The sequence below is a fragment of the Cervus elaphus genome, chromosome X (assembly GCF_910594005.1).
Source record: "Cervus elaphus chromosome X, mCerEla1.1, whole genome shotgun sequence".
Taxonomy (NCBI): domain Eukaryota; kingdom Metazoa; phylum Chordata; class Mammalia; order Artiodactyla; family Cervidae; genus Cervus; species Cervus elaphus.
The window spans coordinates 92,194,322-92,214,729 of record NC_057848.1 but is presented as its reverse complement, the minus strand read 5'-3'; the positions used below and the strand labels follow the sequence as shown (position 1 = coordinate 92,214,729).

At 36.0% G+C, this 20,408-nt stretch overlaps 1 protein-coding gene across 2 annotated transcripts in view; it reads left to right on the top strand.

Annotated features, from left to right (window-relative positions):
- PCDH11X (protocadherin 11 X-linked) overlaps positions 1-20,408 on the top strand; it is a 940,417-nt gene that overhangs the window by 221,632 nt on the left and 698,377 nt on the right. The gene's annotated exons all lie outside the window — the stretch shown is intronic.

Genomic DNA, 20,408 nt, shown 5'->3' with positions numbered 1-20,408 from the left:
TGGTGGCAGTTTTGTAGGTGGTCAGGGTCTGATTCATGAGAGGGTAATAGTTGAAGAAATATTAAATGTGGTGTGGAAGTTTGTTAAGTAAATATCTAAGGAAGAATTTTCCACTCAGAGGGAATAATTAGGTGATTACATTAAAACATTACCAGGATGTACATGGAACTACAAAGAGGATAGTGTAGCTAAAGCAACTTAAACTGAGGGGAAATGTTAGGAGAAAACATAGTGGGAGGGGATGCTGATGGTGGCAAGGGAGAGAATTTTAAGGGCCTTGTAAGAAGCTACTGTGAGGGTAATTGCTTAACTCAGAGTAGAACAGAGAGCTGTGGCAGGCTGTTGTCCAAAAGAATGAAATAATTTTAATTTTGAAAGGATCACTTTGGTGGCTGTGCTGAGAATAGTGTCTATGCCTTAATGGAGCAAGTAGAGACTTCGGTGATTCCCAGGAGAGAGAGAATAGTGCCTTGAAACAGGATGTAAACAGCAAAGGTGTTGAAAAGTAGCCAGATTCTATATTTATTTGAAAGTAAAATTAGGATGATGCCCCAACAGACTGAGATGTAAGGTGTGAGAAAAACAGAGATGTCAAAATAACACCAAGATTTTTGGCTTCAGTAACTGAAATAATAGAGGTGCTATTAACTGAGATTGGAAAGAATGTAAGTGAGGCACATTTGTGGAAAACAGGATTTCAGTTTGAGACATCTTAAATTTGAAATGTCAGACATCCATATCCAAATGTTAAATGGTCAGTTGGATATAGGAATCTGGAGTTTGGGAGAAAACTCTGGGCTGCAAATATACATTTGGTGATTGACAGCATGTTGCTATTATTTAAAGATGAGAGACTGGAATTCACCAAAGGAGTGAATGTGTAGAAACAGAGGGGAATAAACTTTAGAGTCATCCAACATTTACAGATCTAGGAGAATAACTAGGAGACTGAGGAGTGGCTCAGAAGAAAATCTGAGTATATGGTGTCTGGGGAGCCAGATGAGTGAAGTTATCTAAGAGGAGGGGGTGATCCAATAGGTTAAATGCTGTTGATAGCATGAGATAAAATGAGGAAAAAACTGGCCATTGATAAGATAGTTTACTGACTTGTAAGAAGCAGTATGACTTTCCAAGTGAAAAAAAAAAAAAAAGACACTTTAGGACCTAATAATAGAAGGCAAGGTTTGGAGGTCACGATCTTATGCCACACCATCTGAATCTGGCCAAAGATGGGCTTTTACAGGCAATGTTTAGGGGAAAAAAAAAAAAAGAACTGAATGTGAGAGTTATTGTAAGATATGCTTTCTCCCATTGCTCATAGACCCCATCATCTCATATTATTTTGTATTTTGGAAACTTCACATATTTATGATTTTTGCTTGGCTCTTGGAAACTTTTGAATTTGTAACCATAAATATTAAGTGTACTTTTGCTTTCATGCAGCAAAAGTAATCAGATGTAATTTTGAAGGCACAGTTATTCCATTCTTACAGATAAAAGATCTTGATTTTTAGTTTGGGGCAATTAAATTTTTCATCCAAATTTATTTCAAAGCTAGACATTCTCTTATTTTACAAGGGCACTGAATGTTAGACTGCTTGTTAAAAGGAATTCTTGGTTTGCAATTTGGCCTTCCTTTATCCTTCTTCACAAAAGAAGACTCTGAACACAGAGATTAAGTATCTTATTTAAGGTTGCACAGCAACCAGCTGTGATATGATCAAGACTCTAAATTCTCACTCAGCTCTTAATTTTTTCTTTTCTTTTTTTTTAGCTCTTAAATTTTTTAAGCATATCATATCAATCTTCTGATATAAAGTTTTCCATTCTATTAACTAACCACTGTTCACTTAACCTATTTATTAACCACCTGACATATATGAGACTTACTATCTTTATATAAATGAAACATGTAAATTGCAGTCATTTTTGAAAGCAGGAAATGCATTTAAATGCTATACTTAAATGTATCAAAATTGCATATGGTGCTTTTTAAAATCACATATAGTAGTTTTTAAAATAATATTTATCCATATTACCTCAGTAATAATTTATGATCAGGTTAGTTTAAGTGGGGGAAATCATTTTAACATTCCATATTGTTTTGAGGTAACCATCTGTATTCAATCTATTATTCTTATTATCCATTAGAATTCCTCTTTTGTCTAGAAATTATTCAACCCTTAGAATTAAGTTTCTGTACTTCCTCATTTATGTTTCTCTCACTTCAAGTCTAAATGGACTCTGTCTGCAATCTTTCCTGCCATTCCATGGTTGTAGATAATATTTAGATATATATCTATTTAGATATAGATTGAAGAAGTAAAATGATTATTTGTATAAAGTTATAGCAGAATTGCAATTGAAAATAACTTTTAATGATATAGTCATTTTGGCTTTTCTCACTGCTTTAGCATAGTTTTGTTTGTTTGTTTTTGCCCAGTTGTTTAATCTAGTTACCGTCCACCTTAAAAAAATGTATAATATAAAAAATAAAAAAAATTTAAACAAATAAATAAAAATTAAAAAAAAATAAAATAGCTTCTGACTAAGGCTAGGCAATTTTCTGTATTGCTAGGGCCAAGTTACGGTTTCAATATGTTTAAAAAAAAAATGGCATTGACTTATACCTTTAGTATCTTGGCTTTCCAGATGGAGCTAGTGGTGAAGAACCTGCTTGCCAATGCAGAAGACATAAGGGACTCTGGTTCAATCCACAGGTTGGGAAGATCCCCTTGGAGGAGGAAATGGCGACCCACTCCAGTATGTTTGCCTGGAGAATCCCCATGAACAGAGGAATCTGGTGGGCTACAGTCCATAAGGTCACAGAGTTGGACACAACTGAAATGATTTAGCACTTAAGTATCTGCAGAGTTCTTGCCCACTGGCAGTGCATGAGGAGCAGGGTTTTCTCTCTTACTTTCTCCTCAGCTGTTATTGGATGGAGTCAGTTAGCACACATGAAATTTTTAGTGTATGTTGGCCACCTGATGCAAAGAGCCAACTCATTAGAAAAGAGCTTGATGTGGGGAAAGATTGAGGGCAAGAGAAGTGGGGTGACAGAAAATGAGGTGGTTGGATGGCATGACCAATTCAATGGGCATGAGTGAAGGATAAGGAAGCTTGGCATGCTGCAGTTCAGGGGGTGGCAAAGAGTTGGACATGATTTAGTGACTGAACAACGACTGATTTCCTAGGGATTCAGAAATAGCTGAAACAGTTCTGTTCACCACTCACATAGATCTGGAATTCACCATCTCTTTTGTGTTCCTCATTTCTTCATTACATAATTCAAAATGTTATCCTCCTTTTTCCTAGGTAAAACAAAACAAAACAAAACTCGCATCCCTAAAGCAAATTTTATCCTAAGTGATGTTTGGCATTGATATTTATTTATTTAATTATTTTAATTTAATGTCTGAGGTAAGGGGCAGGAGCAGGAACCAGCTTCACATTTGCATTATTTGCCAGGACTTTGAAAGCATTTGGGCTTCCCTGGTGACTCAGACAGTAAAGAATCTGCCTGGAATGCAGAGATACAGGTTTGACCCCTAGGTCAAGAAGATCCCCTGGAGAAGGGAATGACTCACTCAAGTGTATTCTTGCCTGGAAAATCCCATGGATGGAAGAGCCTGGCAAACTGCAGTCCATGGGTTGCAAAGAGTTGGACACAACTGAGCAACTATCACTTGAAAGCATTTGAATTTATCATCTTTGTTTATACTATTGTAACCCAGTCTCCCAATTAATATTTCACCCTTCATTCCTGTAATCCTCCCTATCAAATTACCCCTCTACACTTTCCTCAGATATAGCATTCTAAAAAGCACTTTTTTATAAATCCTGTTGACTTCTCTGTTGAATGTAGGGTAAGATCAAGACTCTCTAACATGGCGGATAAGATGTTTCATCATCTAGTTCCAGTCTACTATTCTAGTCTCTTCATTTCTACTTTTTCTTAACCTCCTGCCTCCACAACGTGCACCAAGACCTCCAGCTTAGCATGCTAAACCTAGTCCCTTTAGCCTGAGTACATTTTCATGTCCCTTTCTTTCACCTGTGCTTTTTTCTGCCTATACTCCTTTTGACTCTCTCCTTCAACTGGAAAATTCCTATTTTTCTCCTAAACACCAAATCATCGGATGATTCCCTTGTCCCATGCAGACAGTTTCCTGAGTCTCCTGGGCAGTTGATTCTTGTTCTGGACTACCAATCACATTTTGCACATAGCTTTTTTGTAGTACCTATCACCGCTAAATGTGATTTAATATTTATGTGTCTATGCTTCACTTCCTATACAAGGAGCTCTCTCATAAGCAAGGTTGGGTCTAATTCATTTTTGTATCACTAGCACCTAACAGTGTCTGGTACATAATAGATACAGAAGGCATGATTCTTGAATAGGTGAAAGAGTGATCTCCCTTTTAACCCCTACTTATATTCTGCAGACAGCTGCTATCCCACTGCTTCTCTGCCTGATTCTCAGTATTTCCCTCTCATCACTGCTCAGACTTCCTCATGACATCATGCTTATTTATCTTATACCCATGGCATCTGGTTTTGGAGATGGTGATAAAGGCAAGGCCCAGGGCACTGTGATTGATTCCATGTGGACACTGCAGTTTGGTTTGGCTCCAGCATCAGTGACAGCAGCTGCCATCATTTTTCTCAATTTCTAGGATTTCTTCCAATATCTTAGGGCATAGTAAAATTCTAGTGATATCTCTGATGATTTGAGGCTTATGATATGTGTAGTTTAGTATTTCATGTCTGCATTTATTATACAATATGTCTTCCATAAAGGACAGTTTTTTCAGTTTAAAATTTAACAACAAATCAAAAATATTGAATTTTCTATATATCTGAATGCGTTGTGAAACTGTTTGAACAGCATTCAGATAAAATTTAGGTTGAAAACATAGTGTACTAATGATATCTTGTTTATATGTCTGTAACAAACATGAATAGGATATCAATTTTGAATAAATAACAGTGGTAAAATCAATAGATTTATTCTTGAGAGTGAGATTACACAAATTCTAAAACAGCAAGTCTTCTAGAATATGAATGGAGAAAAGTTAATCTTCTAGGGTTGAGATTAATGTATAATTTGTATTACTTAAGACTATTAAAGTCACCTTAATACTTTTGCTAAAGTGTCAGTGCAAGACAAGAAAGAATAATGACAGGCTTTTACTTTTTATATTGTCTTCTTTAATGCATTTCTGTTTTTCTTCCTATCAACAACATTTGTATTAGATTATTTTTAACATGAAAATAGAGGACATAATTTTATAGATAAGGAAACAGAAACTCAGGGAATCTAAATGACTTGCTCAAAGACATAAAAGTAGCTAATAACAGGGCTTGGACTAAAATCCAAGCCTCTTTATTCCCACATTGGGAATCTTTACCCTATTCCATGCTGTTCCCATTCATCTGACATTTTTTTTCCCCAGAGTGTGTGAACTTTTATTTACTACACAGGAAAGATGCTTTTATTTCTCTATAAAGTGGTTATAAATTGTGTGGAAGTATAGTCATCATACTTGTTACTACAAATTGTGTAACTCTGTGGCTGATTCATGTCAATGTATGACAAAACCCATTGAAATGTTGTGAAGTAATTAGCCTCCAACTAATAAAAATAAATAAATAAATAAATAAACAAACAAACAAATTGAAATACAAAATTTTGAAAATGCCTTACCTTCATAACCAATGGAAGTATAACCAAGTGACAATTACTGAATAACAAAAGAGTCATCAGCTATTGTCAAATGTTCTACCTGAAAGCAAACATTTTTTGAAAGCAATGAATTCAGGTGAATATAATTTTCCAGGTTCTGATTCATCAAATAAGAACTGAAGTTCTTAATAATCAGTGGTTAAAGGGGTACATCAGAAACTGAGGAGGCACTGAGGAGTTTACAGAATGATATATTAATATCTTATCCCGGTTTAAAATTAGCAAGAATATGCTTGGTCTCTAATTTCTGAGAATTAAAAACAGCTGTGGTTGTTTACTCTAAGTTTAGGACAAAATTGAAGTGAATGAAAGCAAGACATGGAATAGAAAATTTAATGTTTAAAAAGCTGATGACTCTAACCTGAACCAGAAGTATTTATCTTTTAATAATAGCTCTGGGACCCTGGATTAAGCTATTCCTTCTTTCTGAACTGCACTCCACACACATCTCCACCAATGGCATACCATATTTCTTTCAGTGCAGAGTCAAGCTGACCCTTGACCAGCCACACCCTATTTGAATGACTTCTCAATAGCATTCAAAGTTTCTTCTAGTTCTTTAATGATATCTTTTGATGGACAGCTTAGGAAAGCAATTTTTGTTGTTCAGTGTCCAACATCTTGTCTGACTCTTCGCGACCTCATGGACTGCAGCATTCTGGGCCTCCCTCAGCATCCCCCAAAGTTTGCCCAAGTTTATGTCCATTGCATCAGTGATGCCATCCAGTCATCTCATCCTCTGACACCCTCTTCTTCTTCTGCCCTCAATCTTTCCCAGCATCAGGCACTTTTCCAATGAGTTGTCTGTTTGCATCAGATGACCAAAATACTGGAGATCAGTTTCAGCATCAGTCCTTCCAAAGTATATAAAAGGACAAAAAGCAATTTTAACAAGTGATAATTACAAAGAGTGAGGGATTTTATAGAGCATTTTGTGTTGCCTTAATGAAGGGTATGTGTAAAACTGATGAAAGTGCATTACCACTTATTTTATATCAGAAAGGAAGGGGAGTTGAAATTATTTTATTAATTCAGTAAATATCATGGAGTGGCTACTATTTTTGAAATTTTCTGCTAGACTCTGGATATAAATAGTAGGGAAGGTTTGCTCCATGTCTCCAAGATGTTCATAGTACAGCAAAAATCTTACAATTAAAAAATGTTTAATAGTGGACTCTACAGTGCTATCACTGACAGTAGTTTTGTTTGCTTGTTTTATTTTTTTTTTAGTTATACCTTCCTCACCATTCAATCATTGAATGACGAATTGAATAAGGGGAAAAAAATGAACTGAGTTCCATCAAACTGATCACTACCTCAGATAAACCTTTTTTTTTTTTTTAAATCCAACAGAATCATGACTCATTCTTGTAAAAATCAAATATTCAACAGGGATTTACGGTTGTAAACTAAAGTAAACTTAGTTGTGGTTTACTAAGTGGTCTGACAGTCTACAATCAAGCAAGATCCGATAAAAAGCATGAGTGGCTACCTGATGAGCCCTTCACTTTCTGCTGTTGTTGTACGAAAGAGGAATTAATTAGAAAAAAATGCAAACAAAAACTGATAGGTATTCATGATCTACCACTTAATCATTTATAGCATCAATGAAGCCAGTTTAATAAGATGAAAAATTTGTTTGCATGTGAAAGATACATGCTATATGTTATAAACTGCAGACAAAAGAGTATCATAAGAATTGCTCATAATATATTTATGGAAAATATTCAGCACTTACCATGCTCTATTAACATTTAGAGTTTCATTTGAAGTCCTTAATTTGAGTGAATACTGAAAATCATCCAAATTTATTACTGTATACTTATATGGAAAATTGCTTTTCTTTCTCTTTTTTTTTCCTGGAACTACAATTATGCATCTAGACTTCTATACATGAGTGATGCTTTTTAATCTTGGGATTGTTATTTTAAAATCAGGGTAAAATCTAAAAGAAGGTGAACTCCATGTAGCATGATTGTCCTAATTTTTACTATATTACTTTATTAAAAATGTTCTAGTTTTTTACTCTTTAAAATTGTATCACTCTGGGATTTTCCCTTTTTGAATAAATATTCTGCTAGATTTTAATTTTAATAGCTATATATTTATTCTTTTTGCTAGTTTAATTTCTTTGAAAATATGTGTGTTTTGTGATAACGTTTTATTCTTTGTTTTAAAAATTCTCTTATTCTTTAATTAAAGATAATTCTTTTCATCTATCTATTGATTCTCAAAATTCCTGAGGACAACAATAGGGTTATTTGTGTGTCTATTGACTCTTCTCTATGGTAAATTTTGAACTTGGAAATAGTCTTTAAAGATGGATGATTTGTCTCTATAAATTCTATTCTGCCTGGATTGAACATGCATCCTTCTGGACAAGTTTAGAGTTTACTACTGCCAGGCAACCCAGGAGTATTATGTATTTGGTACCACTGTTTTAACTTTTCACTTTGGGCATCCATACACTATTTGAGTAATATAAATTTAGATTACAACCTCTTAAAATACAGTTCTGTATTAATAAATTCTCGAAAGAGACCTTTTCCCACCCAGAGGTCAAATTAAGAAAATTTTGGATTCTTGAAATCTCACTGTTGTGAAGAGTAACTAAAAAGAAAAAAAAAAAAATCCAACCTGTGCATAGTTCTTTAATTGACTTGGACTTTTTTTTTTTTTTTTTTTGGCCATATCTTACAGGCAGGCAAGATCCTAGTTTCCTGACCAAGGAACAAACCCATGCCCCCTGTTTTGGAAGCACAGAGTGCTAACCATTGGACCACCAGGGAATTCCCAATGTATAGGTCCTTAAAGATTCTGGGTTTATTAAGGGATCTCTTGTGGATCAGCTGGTAAAGAATCTGCCTGCATTGTTGACCTGGGTTCAATCCCTGGGTTGGGAAGATCCTCTGGAGAAGGAAAAGGTTACCTACTCCAGGATTCTGGCCTGGAGAATTCCATGGAGTGTGTAGTCCATGGGGTCACAAAGAGTCAGACACAACTGAGTGACTTTCACTCACTTCACTTTAGAGGTCTCACCTCATATGAACCTAAGACAAGGTGTTGCAATGGAATTACAAACCCCCTTGTTTTCCTTGCCCCTGGAGCTGCTAGCCTGGGCCTGTGTGCCGGCTCTTGCATGTGCACCTGGCTGGCCCAACCAGTGGAAATCCCTCCTTCTCCTACACGGTTGCCAGGAAAGTCCCAGTCTTCTTTTTATTTTATTATTATTATTTCTGTCCTGGAGGATTGCTTTCCTTTACTTGTGTTCTCAGTATATAATTCTATGAGTTCTGTTAACAGAGGAATTTTCAGATGATCTATTCTACCATACTCAGCAGTGGCCACAGGAGTGGAAAAGGTCAGTTTTCATTCCAATCCAGAACAAAGGCAATACCAAAGAATGTTCAAACTACTGCACAACTGCATTCATCTCACACACTAGCAAAGTAATGCTCAAAATTCTCCAAGCTAAGCTTCAACAGTAAGAGAACTGAGAACTTCCTGATGTTCAATCCAGATTTAGAAAAGGCAGTGGAACCAGAGATCAAATTGCCAACACCTGTTGGACCTTAGAAAAAGCAAGATAATTCCAGAAAAATATCTACTTCTGCTTCATTGACTATGCCAAAGACTTTGACTGTGTAGATCACAAGAAAATGTGGGAAATTTTTCAAGAGATGGGAACACCAGACCACCTTACCTGCCTCTGGAGCAATCTATATGTTGATCAAGAAGCAACATTTAGAACCGAACATTGAACAACAGACTGTTCCAAATTGGAAAAGGAGTACATCAAGGCTGTATATTATCACCTTGCTTATTTAACTTATATAAGCGGAGTACATCATGTGAAATGCCAGATTCAATGAAGCACAAGCTGGAAACTAGTGTGCAGGGAGAAATATCAATAACCTCAGATATGCAGATGACACCACCTTATGCAGAAAGTGAAGAGGAACTAAAAAGCCTCTTGAAAGTGAAAGAGGAGAGTGAAAAAGCTGGCTTAAAACTCAATATTCAAGAAACTAACAAAGGTCATGACCTCCCGTCCCATCACTTCACAGTAAATAGATGTGGAAACAATGGACAAAGTGACAGGCTATTTTTTGGGGCCCAAAATCACTGTGAATGGTGACTGCAGCCATGAAACTGAAAGATGCTTACTCCTTGGCAGAAAAGCTATTACCAACCTAGACAGCATATTAAAAAGCAGAGATGTTACTTTGTCCATCTAGTCGAAGCTATGGTGTTTCTAGTAGTCATGTATGAATGTGAGTTTTGGACCATAAAGAAAGCTGAGTGCAAAAGAATTGATGCTTTTGAACTGTGGTGTTGGAGAAGACTCTTGGGAGTCCCTTGACCTGCAAGGAGATCCAACTGGTCCATCCTAAAGGAAATAAGTCCTGAATATTCATTGGAAGGACTGATGCTAAAGCTGAAGCTCCAATAACTTTGGCCACATGATGTGATGAACTGACTCATTTGAAAAGACCCTGATGCTGGGAAAGATTGAAGGCAGGAGGAGAAGGGGATGACAGAGGATGAGATGGTTGGATGGCATCACCGACTCAATGGACATGAGTTTGAGCAAGCTCTGGGTGTTGTGATGGACAGAGAAGCCTGACGTGCTGCAGTCCATGGGGTCTTAAGGAGTCAGACATGACTGAGCAACTACCTGAACTCATTCTGCCATATCATCAGAAATGGAAGTCTAGTAGGTTTACATACTCAAAAGTTTAATTTATGATATACAGGGAAAAATACTCAAAATCTCTATTTTCCTTGTACTGTATGCTTTCTTCAAAGAATATTGCCATGCTCAATCATGAACTTGGGGATTTCATGAAGATTTTTTGTTTGTTTTCCTTACATTTGGGCTTAACTTTTAAATACACTAGTCTTGTCTTTCTTGTTTTCTAAGTTCACAGAACTACCATTTCAGAAGGAAAGGGTACTGTTTGTAAAACTAGAAAAAAAGTCATGTCTAACTTGAAATCTCATTTATAGGAACATTTAAATTAATTCAGAATAAAAATAAGCCAAATGCTAAGTGAAATGCTAGTATGAAAAACAGTCTTTTTTAAATGCATCTTTTTAAGAACTTGAAATGTCTGGTGGAGAAGCATAATTCTTTCATGAAATGGTTTCATGAAGCACAGATGTTTTTCAGCCTCCCACAGGGATATATCCCACCATGGTGAGGACAGCAGATGCCTCTTCTCCCACTTACTTATCTGGCTCCATTCCTCAGGAATCTATTTCTTTCAGTGGTTAGCTCAATTAAGTTATTTCAGCACAGTAAACCCCAGCCTTTTCTTGAAAGTAGAGTTTATGAAATAAGGTAAGGAAGAAATAGACAAGGTCATCTAAAAATGCTGGCAGCTCCAACTGCTATTTTTTTGGAAGTACGTTTTGTGTTATACCCACAAAACCCTCAAGAATTCAAATTTCTCAGGAAAATTAAGTTATTATGGATTTAAATTATTGAATCATAAATTGTCTAAGTTAAATTATGTATGTATCAACCATTTTATAACACATTATCTGTGTATGTCATTGATCCTATGTCAATGTCAGTATGTAGACACTGAATAATATGTGAATGTGTTTTAAATTTCTACTGCTGCCATAATAAATTATCACAAATTTAGTGGATTAAGACACTGAAATATATTATCTTACATTCTTGAAGATTAGAAGCCCAACACAGATCTCAGTGGGCTGAAAGGATGACAATAAGGCCATTTTCCTTTCTGGAAGTTCTAGGGGCAAATCTGTTTCCTTGCTTTTACTGGCTTTTATAATTGGCTCACATTTCTTGGCTCGTTTGGCTCATGGTCCCTTCCTCCATCTTCAAAGCCACAACTCTGCATCTTTCTCAATCTTGTTTTATTTATTTATTTTTTCTGATGTGAACCATTTTTAAAGTCTTTATTGAATTTGTTACAATATAGCTTCCATTTTATGTTTTGGTGTTTATTTTTGGCTGTGAGGTATGTGGGATCTTAACTCTCTGACCAGGGACTGAACCTGCGTTGTAAGGTGAAGTCTTAACCACTGGACTACCAGGGGAGTCCTTCTCTCCCACTCTTATTCTGATAGCTCCCTTTGACTGTATCCAGGAAAATACAGATATGTTTTCATCTTCTAAGAACTCATGTAATTAGATAGGGCCCATTTTCATTATCCAGAATAATCTTCCATCTCAAGGAATTTAATCACATCTACAAAGTTCTTTTGCCATGAGAGGTAACATAGTCCTAGGTTCTGTAAATGGGGCATGAGCTCCTTTGAGTGCCATCATTCTCTCTTATTGCATTGTTGTGGTTTAGTTGCTAAGTTGTGTCCAACTCTTCTGTGATTCCATGGAATGTAGCCCACCAGGCTCCTCTGTTTATGGGATTTCCCAGGCAAGAACACTGGAGTGGGTTACCATTTCTTACTCCACGGGATCTTCCCAACCTGGATCACTAGCATTGGCAGGCAGATTCTTTACCACTGAGCTACCAGGGAAGTCCAAATATTATGGTAAAGTGGCTTTTATTTGCATATCAAAAATTCATAGAATTTGTGATGAAAGTCAATTTTTGTCTTAATCTAGTAAATCATTCTTTATTCAGAACCAGACATTACATACTGAAATAAAACATAGTACTCAGTCAACAATTCATTTTGCTTTTCTTCTGTGTGAAGTTCATTATATAATAAACCATTTGAGAATTAAGTAGCTTTTGCCATACATTGACATGAATCAGCCATGGATTTACATGTATTCCTCACTACAATATTGTAAAGTGATTAGCCTCCAACTTATAAAAATAAATGGGGGGAAAAAAAGAATTAGGTAGCTTGCACTTCACTGAGGGTTAAGAATTGAAACATTTTTGAAACGTACTATGGTCTATAATAAAACTCTCACAATGGAAAAGTAAATTCCTTTGGAGCGAAACCAAGTATTATTCATCTGTGTGTCTCTCATGGTGTGATGATTTTGTTGTTATTTAATTTATGAGCTGTGAATATATCAAAGCTATTGTTTTTACAAGTTAAAAGTTTAAAACACAGAGAAAGAAATCTTGGAATAGAATTCCACTTATTAGCATACGTCTTTTGAATAGCAATGTTGCAGTAGATAGCATGATTATCATAACATATAATATTTCGTATGGAAACTTGTATTTATTTCCCCTTCCCTTTTCTCTCATCCTCCTTTTCCTCCCTTTAATTTCCCTCCTTTCAACTTATTTTTTCTTCTTTTACTTTCCATTTTTTTCCCATTTCTCTCTTGGCCTCCTTTATTTCCTCTTCCTCTCTTTTCCCTACATCCAGTCTTCCCCTCTTCTTATACTGAAGTCATTCAAAACCTTGCTATCTCAAAACCGCTAGCTAATACATATTGAAACAAGCATAAGTAATAATGACATATACCACTAACTTATTTTCCCTTTATTTGGTCGCTGAGGGTTATATTGTCTTAATCTTTCTTTTCTCCAAAACCCCTATAAAAAATTTACTTCTCTCTCTCATACAGATAACCATATCCTAATTATACTATTCAATTTACATGCAGTAATAACATTAGCTGTGATAATTATAATATGTATCACCTGAATCTGTATTTGTTTTAATAGGAAGAATCAATAATTCTCAAGTGGGCAAAAGTGTGAAGCTGATTATGTGTTCAAGTGATCAGAGATTAGGCAGCATTTGAATAAATGAACTGCTTGGAGATTTTACAATTACTTTTAATATGAAAAATAGAAGGTACTTATAACAAATCTAAATTTTAAAATCTCGATCATTTTATATTTGTAGCTTTGTTTTCATTTATTGAGAGAATTAACCTGATATAGATTGTTCACATACCTCCTAATATCTCTATGTCAAATATTACAGAATAAAAATGTGAAATATATTCATTTCAGTAAAATGGTCAGTATAACTTTTTCACTTATTCTTTTTATTTAAATTAAGCAACTTGCCAGAGTCTTTTAAACCACTTTAATTTGGGGAATAAGTACTGAAGGCATAAGAGGAATTCATTAGAAAAATATCTGTCAGCATCTTGGGGTATAGAAACATTGATACATTCGATTTGAAGTAGTAGAATGAAGTATTAAAATTTCACACAATTAAGCATAGTAAATAATACTTTGAGAAGGTTTTAATTTTTAATGTAAAATACAACAACATATTCAAGAATGAGTAAGAAGAGGTAAACTTGATGGATTCAGTCAGTCAGTTCAGGCCTCAGTTGTGTCTGACTCTTTTCGACCCTATGAACTGCAGCATGCCAGGCTTTCCTGTTCATCACCGACTCCCGGAGCTTACTCAAACTCATGTCCATCAAGTTGGTGATGCCATCAGCCATTTTATCCACTGTCATCCCCTTCTTCTCTGGCCTTCAATCTTTCCAGCATCAGGGTATTTTCAAATGAGTCAGTTCTTCCCGTCAGGTGGCCAGCGTATTGGAGTTTCAGCTTCAGCATCAGTCCTTCCAATGAATATTCAGGACTGATTTCCTTTAGGATGGACTGGTTGGATCTCCTTGTAGGTCAAGGGACTCTCAAGAGTCTTCTCCAACACCACAATTCAAAAGCATCAATTCTTCAGGGCTCAGCTTTCTTTACAGTCCAACTCTTACATACATACATGACTACCGGAAAAACCATAGCTTTGACTAGACGGATCTTTATCAGCAATGCAATGTCTCTGCTTTTTAGTATGCTGTCTAGGTTGGTCATAGCTTTTCTTCCAAGGAGCAAGTGTCTTTTAATTTCATGACTGCAGTCACCATTTGCAGTAATTTTGGAGCCCCCCCCCAAATAAAATCTCTCGATATTTCCATTTTTTCCCCTATTTATCTGCTGTGAAATGATGGGATCATATGCCATAATCTTAATTTTTTGAATGTTGAGCTTTAAGCCAGCATTTTTACTCTCTTCTTTCACTTTCATCAAGAGGTTTTTTAGTTCTTCTTTGCTTTCAGCCTTAAAGGTGGTGTCATCTGCATATGTGAGGTTATTGATATTTCTCCCTGCAATCTTGATTCCAGCTTGTGCTTCATCCAGCCTGCCATTTTGCATGATGTATTCTGCATATAAGTTAAATAAGAAGCCTGACTATATACAGCCTTGAAGTACTCCTTTCTGGATTTGGAACCAGTCTATCATTCCATGCCCAGTTCTAACTGTTGCTTCTTGACCTGCATACAGATTTCTCAGGAGACAAGTAAGGCAGTCTGGTATTTCCATCTCTTTAAGAATTTTCCACATTTTGTTGTGAGCCACACAGTCAAAGGCTTTGGAGTAGTCAATAAAGCAAACAATATATGTATTTTTGGAACTCTCTTGCTTTTTCTATGATCCAAAGGATGTTGGTAATGTGATCTTTGGATCCTCTGCCTTTTCTAAATCCAGCTTGAACATCTGGAAGTTCACATTTCATGTACTGTTGAAGCCTGGCTTGGATAATTTTGAGAAATACTTTACTAGCGTGTGAGATGAGTGCAATTATGTGGTAGTTTGAGCATTCTTTGGCACTGTCTTATTTGGGGTAAGAATGAAAACTGACCTTTTGCAGTCCTGTGGCCACTGCTGAGTTTTCCAAGTTTGCTGGCATATTGACTGTAGCACTTTCACAGGATCATCTTTTAGGATTAGAAATAGCTCAACTGGAACTCCATTACCTCCACTAGCTTTGTTCATAATGATGCTTCCTAAGGCCCACTTGATTTCACATTCCAGGATATCTGGCTCTAGGTTGGTGATCACACCATCATGATTATCTGGGTTGTGAAGATCTTTTTTTTTTTTTTAATAGTTTTTCTGTGTATTCTCGCCACCTCTTCTTAATATCTTCTGCTTCTGCTAGATCCATGCCATTTCTGTCCTTTATTGTGCCCATCTTTGCATGAAATGTTTTATTGGTATCTCTAATTTTCTTGAAGATATCTCTACTCTTTCCCATTCCATTGTTTTCCTCTATTTCTTTGTGTTGATCACTGAGGAAGGCTTTCTTATCTCTCCTTGCAATTCTTTGAAACTCTGCATTTACATGGGTAAACCTTCCCTTTTCTCCTTTGCTTTTTGCTTCTCTTCTATTCACAGCTATTTGTAAGGCCTCCACAGACAACCATTTTGCCTTTTTGCATTTATTTTCCTTGGGGATAGTCTTTATCACTGTCTCCTGTACAATGTTCATGAACTTCCATCCATAGTTCTTCAGGCACTCTGTCTATCAGATCTAATCCTTTGAATCTATTTGTCACTTCCACTGTATAATCATAAGGGATTTGATTTAGGCCGTACCTGAATGGTCTAGTGGTTTTCCCTTCTTTCTTCAATTTAAGTCTAAATTTGGCAATAAGGAGTTCATGATCTGAGCCACAGTCAGCTCCTGGTCTTGTTTTTGCTGACTGTATAGAACTTCTCCATCTTTGGCTGCAAAGAATATAATCAATCTGATTTCGGTATTGACCATCTCTTGATGTCCATGTGTAGAGTCTTCTCTTGTGTTGTTGGAAGAGGGTGTTTGCTATGACCAGTGCATTCTCTTGGCAAAGCTCTATTAGCCTTTGCCCTGCTTCATTCTGTAGTCCAAAGCCAAATTTGCCTGTTACTCCAGGTATTTCTTGACTCCTTACTTTTGCATTCCAGTCCCTTATGATAAAGACGTATTTTTTGGGTGTTAGTTCTAGAAGGTCTTGTATGGAAGTCTCAGTTCCCCACTAATTTCACTGATACCTTGTGGGGGCTGGGATTTGTTATAGGGTGGGGTTAGAAGTCCCTTTTCCCTAACAGGCCTCTCTTAATACCACCCTAGTTGAGAGAGGCCTTACTACTACTCCCTAAGGGGCTTTCACTAATGCTGAGAGAAGCTGGCCTCCTTAGTGTTGTGCAATGCTAAGAGACCAGACTTTTCACTAGGTCTTCTCTGACACCATCTACCCCATGGGGAGGGAGAGGGGCATTTTGTTACTGCCTGTTGTGGAAGGAATAAGTCTATGTTTTTCACTCTGCCTTGAGCAGTGAGCTAGTAGGGGTGATCCCTTATTACTGCTAGGATGAGGTGGGGGTTCCACCCTCTCCTCTAATCTTCCGCTGATCCCTCCCTGGCTGGGATGGGTGGGAATGACTCATTACTGCCCCCACACTGTCTTGTCTGAGATCACTCTGGAAGGATAATGGTAATAGTCAAGAAGAAAGGTGAGAGGGAGAAGAATTTAAGAACAGTCTGCCAAAGGTGGAAAACTAGGGGTGCAACCACGTACTTTTCTGTGGTGTAGGTCTGAGTCAAGAGGCTGCTGTCTAACAATTTCTTTTTTGCTCAGCTGTCCCTTTCCAGGAACTTTGGTTACTGAGAGCAGGCATTTGATGGGATTCTTCTGGTCTATATCTGTTGGTGTTTCCAGGTTACTGACTTCTCCAGTATACAGTCTGGATACACAAGGCAAAAAGAAAACCCAGGGCCTCACCACCATGTCTTTCTTTGGGTCCTGAGGTTCCTGGAGTGATCTCTCACCAACTTTCAGACACTCCTTATGTTAGTTTTATATATCATGTTCAGTATTTGGGGCTGTAGTTAGCAGACAGAACAGGGAAAAATATGTCTACTGATATTTTTATCTTTTGATTATATATTTTCTGTGATGTAAGAAATGTTCAGTCCCCAAATCCATTAACACACTGTGGTTTCAAAATGATGATATTATTATTCTATATTTCTTTTAATTAATTTCCTGCAACACTTTTATAAAAGAAATGCTACTCACTTACTTGTGGAATGGACTTCCCCAGTGCTCAGATGGTAAGGAATCTTTCTGCAATGTGAGAGACACAGGGTTCAATCCGTGGGTTGGGAAGATCCCTTGGAGAAGGGCATGACAAGCCACTCCAGTATTCCTGCCTAGAGAATTCCATAGACAGAGGAGCCTGATGGGCTACAGTCTATGGGGTTGCAAATAGTCAAACATGACTGAGCAACTTCCACTTTAATTTAATTTACTTCTCCCTTATTTGGGCTTCCCTGATAGCTCAGTTGGTAAAGAACCTGCCTGTTATGCAGGAGACCCCAGTTTGATTCTTGGGTCAGGAAGATCTGCTGGAGAAGGGATAGGCTACCCATTCCAGTATTCCTGGACTTCCCTTGTGGCTCAGCTAGTAAAGAATTCCCCTGCAATGAGGGAGACATGCGTTCAATCCCTGGGTTGGGAAGATCCCCTGGAGAAGGGAAAGGCTACCCGCTCCAGTATTCTGGCCTGGAGAATTCTATGAACTGTATATATAGTCCATGGGGTCGCAAAGAGTTGGACATGACTGAGAGAGTTGTAGATTTCCTGCTTTAGATCTTAAATATGCTAGTATTCCAAGAGGGCCTCTTTTCTTTTAGAGGGTAGTATTTTGAAACTATAATTCTAGGTACTAGGGATCTCCATTGATACTATTTGGGTCATTCTTATAGGTCTTTGCAGTGGACAGAGATATGAAAAATGTGTGTATGTGTATAGGTAGGCATATATATATATATATATATATATGTATATGTGTATATATATATATATATATATATATATATATACTTAAAACACTTCATAGATTTACACTGATACTTCAAATTCAAGACTATAAGGCTTTTTAATATAATGTCTTCTGTATTTTATCCATGACTTCTTTCAGATCTATTACCCTATTTCTCAAGGACATAAGGTATGAAAAGTATCAGAATTGTCTCTAAATATCATTTGCTTCATCCCATATTGCACCTTCAATTGTTTCAGAATAATAATACATATACTAACGTGACTAATATAATCATTGAAAGAGTTAAAATATTTTTGGCTATACTCCCTCATTGTGCACTATTTTAAAAATAGTTTTAGTATATGTATATATTATATAGCACATAAATATACTTGCTACATTCTCTTTGTTTTAGTCTTAATTTAGTCTTCTTTCTACAATAGCTATATGTTTAATGCTTAGTATTGAATACTGGTGTCTATTTTTAAGTCTCTCCAGTCTGAAGCTTATTCTCTAATGGAATCTTGGATTACTTGTGGAAACAATATTCCTGAGTTCTTTCATATTGATAAACATAGCTTATGATTTTTATAACTGTAAGTCAGTTTTACTAGATATAAAATTACCATATACTCCGTTTCCTTCTGGCATAATTCCTACCGAAAAGTCTTATGATGATATGTTTTATTCCCAAATAAGTCACTCTCTTAGAAGTTCTGAGTTTTTTCTCTTTTTCTTTTGTTAATTCTGGTACTTTTTAAAGAAAATATAATGGTGTAGGTCATTCTAAGTTGACATCTTCAGGCCCATAGTGTCATGATATTTTCTGTCAATATGTAGTTTCAATTTTTTTGTTCAGTTTGTATTTGTATTTGTTCTGTTCCTTTGGTTGGACTTTCTTCCTCAGTGAGTCCTATTGTTTGTGTACTGAATCTTCTTTACCTATTTTCAATAACTGACACTTTCTATTAAACCATTATCATTTCTTTAAATTTGTTTATTGCTTCTAATGATTTTCTATCATTTAACCTTTATCTCTTATTTAAATAAAATTTTATTAGAGTATAGTTGATTTACAATGTTATGTTAGTTTCAAGTGTGCAGCAAAGTGAATCACTTATGAATGTATTATGTATATATACACTCTTTTTCAGGTTCTTTTCTCATATAGGCCATTACAGACTATTGAGTAATGTTCCTTGTGATATACAATAGGTCCTTATCTGTTATCTATTTGTATATATAGTATCAGTTATCTATTTGTATATATAGTATCAGTTATCTACTTGCATATATAGTATTATCTATTTGTATATGTCATTTCCGATCTCCCAATTTATCTGTCTCCCTGCCCTTACCCCTTACCCTTTAGTAACCATAAGTTTGTTTTCTACAATCTGTGACTCTATTTCTGTTTTGTAGATAGGTTCATTTATACTCTTGTTTTTTAGATTCCACATATAAACGATATCATATTTTCTTTCTTTAACTTACTTCTATTTATTTTTTAACGTTTAAAAGGAAAATTTTTGAGATGAATTTGTTTCTATTTTTTCCTGAATTCTGTCACCTTATATTTTTTTTAACAACTTATAAGTCGGCTTTATGTTGTTCTTTCATGTCTTGTGTACTTTTCTTAATGTCTTTTAGTTCACTTTAAAATAGTAAGTTGTATAGTTTTAATACATTTTTATGAACTGTAGGAATACTATCCTCCTTATTTTATTTTGTCTCATAATAACTTTGTATAAGTTTACCTCAATAATATTTTACTGTTCATTCTTATGTAAAATTATTAGATTTTTTTGAACTTTTAGATGGAGCAGTGTACAGGGTAGCTCGTGGGTGCTACCTACTTCAGAGAGCTCCTTTTTCCATCATTGTGTTAAAAATGATGGCTTCCTTTCTGAGATAACATGATATTCTTTCTCTCCCCTACTTTATCTGGATCTTCTGTTGCCTTCATCATTATTGTTCCTATCCTGCTCAGTTTTGATTCCACACCCAGAGGTTTTGTCTCAGTGTAGGGCCTTGTCCTGGAAGGGACCCTTGATTGGTCATTTTCAAAAGTGGGTCAGGCTACACTGCTGCAGTCCCTTATTCTACAAATGCTGGCCTCTTATATTCACTCATGT